We start from the raw sequence: 14,360 nt of genomic DNA, 5'->3' as shown, positions 1-14,360 counted from the left end.
TAATCGCTTAATCTCAGTTACTGCCGTTATTGGACACTTTCAATAATGTATTAAATTTATTCTGGCTTACTGTACATTAATTTCTTCAATGGCATTTGTCACTGAAAACTACCGTACTTGTACGATCCAGCATCCAGGCCACTAAGTGTCAGTGAAGTAAAACTAAAACATATATATTAGGTTGTCAATCGATTAATATTTTGAATCGAAATAATTACATGGTGTCCCGATTAATTAATCGGATTTATCGCATATATAAATATTTGTTGAGAGCCCCTCAAATAACAATAATTCAATATATAATGATGAAATAATTATAGTATATATTTACAAATAATAAATAAATATATGTATATATTCAGATCATTAAAATGCATTACATTATTAAAGGGCACCTATTAAATTTAGAATTTTGGTGTTAGAACATACATTTGAACACAACCACAATGATAAAAATCCAAATCCACCCTGTCCTTTTTGTTTTAATCCACATTAATCATAAACAATGTCTCTGAACAAGCCGTTTGCAGATTCTGTACAATGTGATGTCACATTGTACAGGCCCTGCCCACGACTGCTGACGGACACTGCCATTTTAGCTTAGACCCGCCCTGATCGAGTTCTACACAGTCCGCCATTGTTTCGATGCCGGAGCAGCTGTAGACAAGAATGTCTCCTAAACGATTGAGGTGTTTTATTGATGGATGTAAGAATGAACATAGCAGTCTTCATTTACACCCGACATCTGAGCCCCTAAAGACGCAGTGGATTAGTTTTGAGGGGAATGCGCCCTCAAATGTTTTTATGTTTGCGCTAAACATTTTACACCAGACAGCGTTGTAACAGTATTTGTGTGTGTGTGTTGATCACCCATCATTGCAAAACTGCTGAAAAAACTCTACAACAAATAAATAAATTGACGGTAATAGCTACATCAATACATTCAATTTTGTTTGAACATTCTATATGAATTTGCTTGCTTTTAGGATGATCTTTCGCATAAATAAGAAGCCCACCACCCCTGTAATGACGCATCGAAAATTATTTGAGAGCAATTGACAAGTAAGCTGATAAGTGGGCGGCACTATTATGATCTCTTATGTATCGAGAGCTATGAAGTAGCCACAGATTGCCTGGAGCTCACTGTGTAGTTGTGGCGGCAACACAATTTGGGGTTGAACGGTTTTTTATCAGGCAGGGCTGCCTTTCTTATACATTTCTCCCCCCCCCGAGGTCAACTGGCAGAAACAGATCTTCCTCCCCCCTTCTTTCCCTTGGATACAGGGACTAGGCTACTAGGCCTGATTTACTATTAACCAGCCCAAACGTACCCCCCTGTACTACATGACCTCTGACCTGAAGAGGGCAGAGGTCCCCACTCAGCCTGGACCGAGGTGTCTCTGTTCTGCTTTTCAGTCGTAAATACTGTCCCTTGTTCAAACATAAATTTCCCAATGTCTTCTCCCTTTCCAGATCAGAAGACCATGTGGCATTCCTGTGCGATGACTGAGTCTTGACCACTGATTATCAAAAATTTCTACAACAGTATATATATATATATATATCAGAGAGGCCACGGCTTTGTGATGGCCAATCCAATACCTTGACTTTGTTGTCCTTAAGCCATTTTGCCACAACTTTGGAGTATTTGTCAATTTGGAAGACACATTTGCCCATTGCGACCAATCTTTAACTTCCTGGTTGATATCTTGAGATGTTGCATCAATATATCCACATACTGTAATTTTACTTCCTCGTGATATCATCTATTTTGTGTGCACCTATTCCTCCTGCAGCAAAGCACCCCCACAACATAATGCTGCACCCCCATGCTTCACAGTTGGGATGGTGTTCTTTGGCTTGCAAGCCTCACCCTTTTACTTCAAAACATAACAATGGTCATTATGGCCAAACAGTTAAAAAAAAAAAATTATTAGACCAAAGGACAATGTTTGTCCCCATGTGCACATGCAAACTGTAGTCTTTTTTTATGGCAGTTTTGGAGCAGTGGCTTCTTTCTTGCTGAGCAGCCTTTCAGTTTATGTTGATATAGGACTTGTTTTACTGTGGATGTAGATACTTGTCTACCTGTTTCCTCCAGCACCTTCACAAGGATTGTTCAGGGATTGATTTACACTTTCCGCAAACTTTGTTCATCTAGGCGACAGAAAGGGTATTTTTCCTGAGTGGTATGATGGCTGCGTGGTCCCATGGTGTTTATACTTGCGTACTATTTTTTGTACAGATGAACGTGGTACCTTGAGGCATTTGGAAATTGCTCCCAAGGATTAAACAGATTTGTGGGGGTCCACAAATTCTTTTCTGAGGTCTTGGCTGATTAATTTAGATTTTTACCATGATGTCAAGCAATGAGGCACTGAGTTTGATGATAGGCCTTAAAAAACCAATGGAGTTGTACCTGTGGATTTATTTTAAGCCCATTATATATAAATAATAAAATTATTTTTACATATCACCCAGCCCTAGTATACGGTCGTCTTGATCATATAAGATCATCGTTAAATCATATTTGAGCCAGTGCTCAAACAAAAGGTACAATTAAACAAAACAAGCAAACCAAACAATATAACAAACATACTTAATATACAGACAATAGCAGAGCCTGAGTCAACAGTATAGACCAGATTGATGGTATCCACAGGATTGTGATCCCACAGACAGTACAAACAGAATGAGTGCAAGTTTAGAGATTAAATGTCCAAACTAAAAGGGAGTCATGAAACATTGTTACGTCCTGCAGCTCTCACGACACTGATTACAGATAAACAGTGCGATATCAAACATCAAGAGCAAGCCCCAGGCGGTCGCAGTCCAGTGGTCAACTATGCATCAAAATTAAATCCAAGTTTTGATTAAATCCAAGAATGTCCATAATAGGGATGTGTGTAGTATGAGAGGGAGAAAAACACAAGACTAAAGTAACAAAACAGAAGTTAAACATATTTTGTTTAAAGTGGCATAATTTAATAAACACACTTCCAGTATCAAGGACGATGGGGGTCAGTATAGTAGGGCTGCCAATTAGGCAGAGAAACAAAATGTACATTTTTACCCCAAATATTTTCTAAATTAGAATTAAGTCAGCTGATTTTTAAATGTATGTTTTTTCCTTAGTCCACAAGCGCATTGTATTCGCTTCATATGCGAATTCATAAAACATACAGCACTGTGTTATATTATTGCAAAGAACATTCCTTGCTGTTAAAAAAAAAGAGGCTTTCATTTTCAACTAATGTGCATAAAAATAGTTTTTTTTAATCAGTCCATATTTTCAAATGTTTTCAAAAGTAAAATGATGGGATAAACGCTTTTATAGGCAGTTCACATGCTGTTACAAATGAACTGATGCCACAGTATACTACCCCGGACTCAAGCTTCCTTATAACAGCAAAATACCACATTGTTTTTATTCAGTACAGTTGTATGTAGGGTAGCAATGTTCCCAGATAGCAGTGGTTTTCGGCTGAACTTGGTGGTGAAGCGGATCAGAATATGAGCCCAGGCAAGGGGCTGTACAAACAGATGGAACACAACAGAATGGAACGAATGTGTGGATCTTGAGACATTTCCAAGTTGAACATCTTTCCTGACAAAGCGTTTAAAAAAACTCACTGCTTAATCTGAGAAACACTTGTAAATTTTGATAATGTTTGGAGGAAACCGAATGATTTATATGCCATGAGCAAGGGGAAGCTCCGTCAGTAACCTCACTTTACAGCCCGGTGAAAAATGTGTTGCATTATGAAACTCGTTTGAAAAACAACAGAGACAAATTGAAGCGGAATAAACACAACCCAAGATGTGCAGCATTACAAAAACTTCAAAGAAGATCACAAGCATACAGTTTAATGTGGAGCACGTGTGTCAAGTGCTTTGACAATGATTGTTCTGTTTGATGTGCTTAATAGTTGTTTCCCCAGCACATCAATCCTGCGTATTTCTGCATATTTCTCAAAATATTTAGTTTTTACCACATGCAAGTCTAGTTAAATTTCACTGGGCAAGCAAGTGCATGGAGCTGCATCAATCAATCTGATCGCAATCACTTTGATTAAACTCATGCAACATCATGCCGTGCTTTAATTTTCTATGTAATCAATTGTGCAGCTATCATTGATGTCACACTGATGTCTCAGAGGTCCAAGCGTGCTTTTTAAGTGTTTTAATTGGATCATTTCTCATCATGTATTCACATGTAATACAGTGAGCACCTGGATTAGACTTTTCAGCAAGAGAGTGTATCTGCACTGCTTTTACAGATGATTGTACTATATTAAAACTGTATATAATGCTGAATGTAATGTATAATAATGTTAAGGTTCAGAAAGTTCTCCTGATAATGCCAAGTGTAATATTTCACCAGTATATTAATATCATGGCAAACCTTATTTTACTATATAAACATACAAATATTATTTTAAAAGAATAGTTTAAAACAGTGGTTCCTGTTACTGGAGGCCCCCCAACACTACACATTTTGGAGATCTCCCTAATAAAACACACCTGATTCAACTCATTAGCGCTTGAGTGGAGTCTCCAAGACCTGGATTGGGTGTGTCAGAAAAGGGAGATATACAAAATGTGCAGTGTTGTGGAGGCTCCAGAAACATGGTTGGGAACCACTGGTTTAGAAAAATGTAATCAGCAGCAATACTATTTTAAAACCTACAATATTAAAGTACTTAAAAAGTATATACTCAGTGACAGTGTGCAATACTAATTATCTTACATAATTATGCATTTTTCAGCTGGGCAGAATTATTCATATTTTTATTCTGGTGTCACCATTACCCTCTGCTGGCCTGATTTTTTTTTGTACCACTCCATCCCTGATTGATCATTTTACTCTTTAACGAACAGTACTTTTTGTTCTACACAGTTTTACAAGTAATGAAATGAACTGTTTGCATATGTACTGAAAGTAATACTAATAAGGATAGCTGAAAGCAGTGGTTAATGGGATTTAAGCATTTAAGGTCCTTTAATTACATATGTAACTGATATTAATTATTAATTAGGCAGTCTGTTTGGAACTAAAACAATGTTAAAGTGACTTACTTTTCAGAAACATGAGGTTGGGTAGCACAGACATATGGTATTTCTTTTTTACATTTCTTACTGTTATAGCACAACCAAGAAGCAGAGGTACCCATTATAATCATGTGTCCTCAGAATTACCTTTTACATACGTGTTTTAAATTTAATGATGTCTCATTCCGTTCAAGAGTTTTAACAATTTAAGAAAAAGTGGCCACCCCCACTTTGTGTATTTTGATTATTATTGTGATTGGGACTCCAATTAACCTTTCAGCACTGATTTGGTTTCGACTGGGTTAACCGCCTAGTTCAAATAGCTGCTAAAAGATGATTGGTGGCCATGTTTTTCAAGATATGCGACCGTCCTCATCAACTTGATGGCACCTTGAACAAAGACCCTGAATTCACTATCAAGTCTATCGGACCAACGGTTCCATAGTTAGAGACATTTTTATATTTTTAATTACTGTAGTGCCACCAAGAGAAAGAGATACACAATTAGTGTGTCCTCAGAATGACCCCTTGCATATGTGTACCAAATTTGGTAAAATCTAGTTTTGTTCAAGAGTTTTAGTTAAAGTGTCCATGCCCCCTACGTACATTTGCCGTACCTTTATGATGATGAATCGAAAGTTCAAACTTTTTTTTATAATTATTAATACTTTACCTAATATTGGCCTTAAGATATGCCAGTCTATTGCATACTAACTCAAAAACAAACACAAAGACAATGTTAAGATTCATATAATGTCAAGTGATTTTCTAGTGCCAAATTAGCAATTAACATGATTACTCAATGATAAGGTGTTGGGGTGATGACTGCTGGGCCTGTCTATTTTTGATCAAATTCCTCTTTTTTTTTCTTTTTTTAAAATAGTGATGGTGCTGTTTTTAACATCAGTAATGTCCTGACTATACTCTGTGATCAGTTGAATGCCACTTTGGTGAATTAAAGTACCAATTTCCTTTAGAAACAGCAAAATCTGTACATTATTCCAAACTTTTGGCCAGCCGTGTGTGTATATATAGTTGTCTGTCTTAGCTGACAACTAGCAGTTCCCTGTCTACCAATCACTGTGGGTGATTTAAAAGAGTGCGCTCATTATACATGAAGTCATCCATAGCTATGAGGTCAACTCTGCCATACTCTTATCTGAAGAGTCACTAAAACTTGCTTTTAGCAGTTTTGTGAATAGGTTTTAAGCTAAAACTCCTTGCTTGGAACTCTTTGGAGAACTAGTGATAAGATAAACATTTTGTGAATACGGCCCTGAACTTTCTAAGATGTTTAGAAGATGTTAATTAGATTGTGATGTTTCCATGTTGTAAAGATCTAAAACAAAAAATATCTCGAACATGAACGTGTGCTATCTGGGGCTTGAAAGCCACTTCATGCATTTACATGATGTTTACATGACACGTTTACACGTTGTCGGTTTATGAAGAATAATTGGTAAAAAAACATGCATGTAAACGAGCTCAGTCCAGCATTTGCCACAGGATTTTGTGAGACTGTGGTGGGTGGACCTTGGACCCTGTAGGGAGGTCCAGGGGCATTCTCCCCCATAAGAAATTTCTGTAGCTAAATGCATCAATCTGCTGCACTTTCAGGGCAAAAATAAGAGGCTAGGTCTATTAAGAACTTTGTGCTTTTGTAAACAATTTTGTTCTCTAGTAGTAATTTAATCATAAACGCATTGGTTGTGTAGATATGAATGGTGATGACACGGCAAAAAAGTCACACCCACAAAGCATGATAAACGAGACAGTTTAACAGTTCAAAAACTGAACTGAAAGTACTCTGACCTACTACCGCTTTCTCAGCTGTCAAAATCACCTGCTGTCCCTCTCTCAGGGGAGGGTGTCTCCCCTGCTGCCCCTATGGGAAGTACTTGCCCTGCAGCCCCTCTCTGAATGTCTGTCCCTCTATGAGAGTCAGCTGAGGCTGTCTCTCCTGTTGCCCCTGCTGCCTCTTCTGCTACCTGGAGCACCTGTCTCTTCTGCTACAAAGGAACAAGTAACTTTAAAATTCCACACTCCAGTTTATTTCTTGACAAAACCTATGAATAATCTGTTTGGCTATTGACTTGCCATCTAACTATGCTAGCTATCCTAGATAGCTACCTCTGTAGCTGTTTCTTCCTCATCTAGTGGTGGATTTTGTTCTCTTTTCTTGAAATATTTAAAAATGCTTGTGATTTGAAAATCAAGGGTACAAACATCAATAGCCTAATGTTACATGATGCTGGCTCCTCAGATGTTGAAAATAGTTACGTTGTCAGAGCTGCTAGTAATAACGTTAACGTTAGATAATTAGCTAATGTTATCTAGCTAGGTATAACGTTACATACGTTAAACATTGTTATTCACAACAAGCTGCCGGATATGTCAGTCGATATTAGTGAGGAGACTGACAGCTAACATCATTAGCTAACGTTAACGTGCTAACTTAGTGGGAGTGAGAGATGCTTTGCCAGAGAAATGGTGCAAAACACAATATTAGATATATTTTATGTTGTGAAGTGTAAAAATATTTTCGGTTCATTATGAAACTGCCGGGACATATTAGACTGCTACAGTCTAGGTAATTAATGGGAAACACTGTAGTCATGTGAACTTTGACTAATGAACCCAATTTCAATACTTTTTTCTTTCAAATCTGCACCTTAACACATAAGTTTCAAAGCCTTGTAACTGTCTCTGACCCATTGGTGCTCAACTCTGTTCCTGGAGCCCCCAATTTGGGTTGGCACCCGTCCTGTAAAATACAGGATTGTCCCATTTTTAAAGATGAAAAGTCACATCCCGTATTGTATTTTATGCTGGTCAGATGCTGAAGTTGTTAAAAATAGTTAGCTGTAAATGTTGCCTAATGCGGGTAAGGGACCATCTGAAAAGTCTTACACAAGCAACACGCACTGACGCCCCCAACAACCTCAGAGAGTGTGTCCTATATTCTACAGCTCCAAAAGTGGCTACCCTACCTCCAACACTACACATTTTGGATTACTATCTAATCAAACACACCTGATTCAACTCATCAGCTCATTAGTGGAGACTCCAAGACCTGAATTGGGAGTGTTAGAAAAGGGAGATATACAAAATGTGCAGTGTTGGAGGGGCTCCAGGAACAGGGTTGAGAACCATTGGTCTAGCATGTTTATTGTTTTTTCTCTTCTGAGTCCAATACTCATCCCTGCCTCCAGAGGGTGATACACATGAAGTACTTCACAGAATTGTGCTTAAAGGTCAACTAGAAGAAGAGTGAAGTAGACGTGCAAGCAACTATTGTTGTGTGCAGATGTTGTTTTTGCCAATCCATCTTATGGTTGAGGAATGCTCTTTTGTTCAGTGCTTATGTAAGTTGATAGTTAAACATTTTCCATTTTGAATGGGTAACCATTTTAATTGTTTTATTTGTTTCTGCAGATCTTGTTAGTGACTTAGAGTCTTAAAGTGGATTATATTGGACCTGTTCCTTGTTGTCATCATCATTATCATTTCATCATCTCCTTTTTTGAGACTGGACTAAGTTTGAAAGACATTTTATGGTTTTTGATTGCATTGTAATCTTCAAAATGTCAATTTTGTGTCATGTGTTTTTTATTGTTGCAAATTATAATCACTAAATGTCTAAAGAACTACATTTGCTCATTTGTTAAATCATTTTTATAATGAATGTTTAATAACCCCCCATTTTATCCATATAATTATTTAGGGTATTTTAGATGCCATACAGATGATTATAATCTAGCTATAGTTACACATGGTAAGCAGGGTAATGGCCCTTTTTCCTTTTTAATGGAAATATTGTACATTCATAAATTTGGTCTTTTTTTTTTATTTATTTTTTTTCTTCTTTTGGGGGGCAAATCTACTCCATACAACACAGCGATCGTGATTCACCCCTGCAGTGAAGCCACTCCCTCAGCAAGTCACTGATAAATTCTGTGATTATTTCAATCATCCTACAAGCAAAGGAAGAAAAAAGATGGTATATAAAGAGGAAAAAATCCAAGTGTAACAACTGAAGGCTACTGACATGCTATTGGGGAAAATGAAGTCTGTTAAAGAAGAGAGTGTAGACATGAGTGATCCAGAGCCATGCAGAATAAAAAATGAAGATGCTGAGGAACAAAGAGGTTAGTGTTTGTTCTTGATAATGATTGAGGAATATTAAAGGCATTTTCACATCTGGCTCATTTGCAGCATTTGGTTTGGAACGTGGTGCATTTTCTCCCTTAATTTAGTTTGTTTCTAGGCAGATGTGAACAGGACAACTCACATCCGCTCTAGGCGTGTAACGATACACACATTTCACAATACATTACAATGTGATTATTAAAAACAATTAGCCCACAACTTATTCAAGGATTTGGCAAATGTATTTTAAATCTTAAGACATTGGCAATGTAAAGCAGTGCTCGAAAGTAGCTTAAACAATGGCACTGCATTTATCATCAGATTATTATGAGAAAAACACATTAGGTTCTTACATTCAAGTCATTTTAATTTGAATAGCACTTTTCACAATAAACATACTTTCAAAGCAGCTTTGTAGAATATCATGCCTTAAAGTCTTAAAGCCCCCAGTGAGCAAGCTAAAGGTGACCATGGCAAAGAAAAACTTTGAGAGGAACCTGACCTCTTGCTTTACGTTATATGTACATAATAAAATATCATTTAGTGGTTTGAGGAAAAAAAATTAAATATCGGCACACGTAATATTTTGGCCCTCTTTCCCCGATATAATTTTGCATGTAAACTTTTTAGTTGGCTTACCGGCTTATCCAGGGCGTGCTAGTGTTGTGCTCATAGCCGTTTACTTTTCAACGTCAAAAGAAGATGATCTCATGTAATCAAGTTTCTTATGTTGTCTACGTTAAATAAGCTGGTTTTTGATAGTTATGAGCATCTTGCTGTGCATGTGATCACACTCTGTGTCAGCTGGGAGAGACTGGCTGTTAATCGCAAGTTTCTGGGTTTCAACACACACATTTAAAACTAAAAGTCTCTCTCCACTGCCACTTCCCGGGAGCCTTAGCTGCCCCATTTCTTGGTGAACAAATCCAGGTTGCCTAGCCTTCTATATGACATTTCTTCAAACGCCACTACCTTGCCCATTTCTGTGTACCACTCCTGAAATGAGGGCACTTCAGCTGACTTCCATCCCCAAAGGATGACCTGTCTGCCGAACATAACACTGGCTTGGACCCAATTTTGTATGTATTTATCCCCTGTATTAATGACTGCCCCGTCACCGTAATACAAAGTCTAGGGCAAAAAGAAATTTGAGTTCCCAATACGTCACAAATAAACTCTGAAACCTCAACCAAAATTCTTGGATCTTAACACACCAACAAAAACATGGGTTGTGTCCCCTTGTTCTGATTGGCATCGCCAGGAGGTGGGTGTGTCTTTTAAGACCAAGCCTATACAATATAGAGGGGGTCCAATAGAATCAATGTAAAATCTTAAATTGCATAAGGCGCACACTTGCATCTCTAGATGTAGACTTGATGTTTTTCAGCTGTGCCTCGGCACGTTTAATATTACCTTCCAATTCCGCGTGTTCTTTTGCTTTGGATTTTTTGGTGAATGAGGCATACAGTATGATCCTGCCCCTAAGAACCGCCTTATGTGCCACACAAGCCATGTCCACATAAGATACTGAGGACCAGTTGATTTCAGCCTTTAGCATTTGTTGGAATTCAGGAATTTGCAAAAGGGATACATTAAAGAACCAACTATGTGATTGCCTTTTCTCCATACAGGATGTGGTATCACCTCTAAACACACCGGGGCATGATCTGAGCCTAAAATGATTCCAATTGAGCCATCAGCAACTGATGAAATGCGGGAGTTATATATATATATATATATATATATATATATAAATCTATTCTAGAGTAAATCTTAAGGACTGATGAAAAAAATGTATAGTCCCTACCAGATGGGTTCAAAAGTATCCAAATATCTGTAAGACCAAGATTTTTACACATCCTGTGTAGCATCAGTGTTGCTCTAGGGGGCTTGAACACTTTTGCATCACTATGATCAAGGAGTCCATCAAAAGAATCCCCATTATTATATCACGAGGGGTGTCAACTGTTTGCAACATCCCTTCAAAAAAAAAGACTTGATCATCAGCATTAGGTGCTTTAAATATTATCCAAAATCAACCTTTGACCCTGAATTTCTGCTAAAACAGTAATGACTCTTCCTAATTTATCTTTAAACTATTTGAGACATTTGAATTGTAGATGTTTATTTATCAATATTCTGACTCCCCTGGTCTTACTTGAGCCAGCACTAAAGAAAACATGTCCACCCCGTGTCTTCCCAAATTTTTCAGCTTCCTGCAGTGAACGTTGCGTTTCTTGAAGAAACACTATTTCCTACTACTTACGCTTAAGAAAAGGAATATCTTTCCTTCTTTTTAAGGAGTGCCCCAACCCAATCACATTCCACGTGGAGAGAGATAATCCACTCATATTAACATTTAGCATTTTTATATATTAGAAAAAATATATTGTGTGTCAAAAACAAGATTATAAGACCACATTCCACATTAGTGCAACAATCAAACCCCGAACAACGCAAACCGGCGTCCATCCGTCTAAACACAAAATGTCCATGTTTGCCTACGAGAACCCCCGTGTCAACTTTGCTTTCAGATTGCTCAAGTCTGGTGTTTCTATAAAAATTTTGCGATGCAAAATTACATAACAAAATATACTTGTAAAACAAACTCTAGCCAAAAGGCAGAATAAACACTAATAACGTGTAGATTCATTCACAGAATTGTCTAGAAGGTGTGTTCCTCCACAAAACAAGCTCCAGTCTCTAGCGGAACCAGCACAAAAAAAAAGCTGTTCAGTTTCTTCAGGCATTCAAACGAGTGTTCAGTGAGTGCAGCAGATGACTTAAAGAAAGCTTTCCTTTGCTCTTCGCCTCGCATAACACAACATCTTTATCGGATGTTATAAGAAATTTGGCCAGAATTGAGCATGGCCTTTCTCCCTCAGCGGATCTGAGAGCCGGGACTCTTATGAGCTCGCTTGATTTCCAGTTTATGGCCTGTTGTGTCGAGCAGACTTGGGAAGAGCTTGCCTAAGAATTTCGCCTTCTTCATGCTCAGGAATTCCAACAATTTGTATGTTATTTTGCCAGCTACAATTCTCAAGGTCTTCCAATTTTTAAAAATGCGTTCTATTTTAGTTGCTAGCAGATTGGCAGCTAATTCCCTCTCCGATGACTCAAGATAATCGATCCATTTCTCGACCTCCGACAATCTTGTTACCAACTCAGAGAATTTCGTTTTCATCACCTTAGAAGATCTCGCTGTAATACATCGATCGATTACGTCAGCAACAACTTTTGTCAGCATCACAGACATGCTCGACAGTTTATGCTGGATTTCTCCTTCCACACCGTTCAAATTGAGTCTCTGGTCCGCGGACTTGTCAGAGGTTTCAGCTTGAGCGTGTGTCTTTTAATATCGCCAGAGCCCGAGGATTTTGAATTCTTTGCCATATTGACTTCAAAGAACAGATATGTAGCAGGGTGTATCGAATCTCACTGGATTATAACACAGTCGAAACTTGGTCGCCCAAGACTCTTCTCATCGACTAACGTTTGGTTGACTATTAGGGGGCAGCCTTAGGAGCGACTCTTATTATATAACTCCTATTTATTTTTTGTGTATTTATCAGTTTTCTTATTGTATGGCTGCCCTTAGCATCCACATATCCCCCAGAAATACGTCCACTAAGAAATTAAATTGTGATAGGATTAGCATTTTTTGCATCAGTGCTGATGCATAATACGAAAATGATCAAATAAAAATAAAAACGGTTAACCACAATTAGTTTTTTTTATTTATTTTTTTTCTCAGACCATTATCTAACCATCAGAAACTCACACCCTGGCATCCTTTCTTCATTCCTTGCCATTCAGACTAAGAGGATAACAGTTGCTGAGTTCAAAATGGCATACTACCCAACCTACTCATACTACTTCAGCTGTCTATGGCAGAAATAGTAAGAGTAAAATGCAATTCCGAACTCAGCCACATGTTTATGTGTTAATGGCGCCATTGTGTGGACATAATATGAGCTTTGTGATAAACCCATCAAATTACCTATCTGTTGTTTCTTTAACCGCTCGGTTAATTTTTAACTGATTGTATCAGTCGAACAAATTTACCAGTTAACTGTCTACATCCCTAAATCCGACCCAACGAACCAAACAGTGTCCCTTTATAAACCACAAACATACCTGATGGATCTTTGGAAGACAACTGTAGGTTAGCACATCACTGTAATTCATCATCAAAATGCGGATATAGCGTTTGGGGACGTTTGAATTGTAGATATTTATTTATCAATATTCTGACTCCCCTGGTCTTACTTGAGCCAGCACTAAAGGAAACATGTCCACCCCATGTCTTCCCAAATTTTTCAGCTTCCTGCAGGGAAAGATGCGTTTGTTAAAAGTAGGATTTGTTTAATAATTCCTGAGGTAATTTTAGTATGATCGCTTATCACATTTGGATAGTGGCAGAACAAAGGTAGGTTGGCGTTACCAACTTTTCAACCAATTTTACATGGCCTCACTCTTTCTGGTGTGTGTGTGTGTGTGTTTGCTTGTGTGTGTGCATGCGAGAGAAAGAGGGAGAGATAGAGAACAGGCACTTTTTAATGCATAAAGAACAAAAGTGACTGATGATGTATAAAAATAACTATGGCGGAAATTTTACAACTTATATTCATACGAGTGACGGAAAAAGTGCATTTGCAGTGCAACCTCTGTCTGGAATGTGCATTCTGTACCATGTGGTGGTGCTTTGCATAAACATAACAAACAATACTCTAAAATTTGTATGGGGTAACACAGTTTTGGTCAAATGTTGCCTAACCAAGTAGAAAATACAACATTGCATCAGTTTTAGCCCCTGTTTCGAAACTAATCAAATGAGCTAGAATTCTAAAAACACACCAATGTATCAAAGCTTCATACAGTTCAATAGATCTGGCAACTGTAATTAGAAAATCATAGAAGTGGTAAAATAACAGTTAAACAAATGATACCAGAATCTACATGAGAGAATTAACCTTCAGCATATCAAAGATCATAGAATGTAGATACTTGTCCTTTACTGCTTACTGGTATTAAACAGGTTGAATTGTATTTCTTTTTTAAATTTGTCTCTTCATTTTAGACTTGACAGAAGTGAAAGAGGAAAGTCAAGAACTGAATGATGTGGAGGAGAAACATCAGTATCATAAATGTGATATATC

Source organism: Xyrauchen texanus, chromosome 9 (assembly GCF_025860055.1).
Source record: "Xyrauchen texanus isolate HMW12.3.18 chromosome 9, RBS_HiC_50CHRs, whole genome shotgun sequence".
Lineage (NCBI taxonomy): Eukaryota > Metazoa > Chordata > Actinopteri > Cypriniformes > Catostomidae > Xyrauchen > Xyrauchen texanus.
This window is presented reverse-complemented; position numbering follows the sequence as displayed.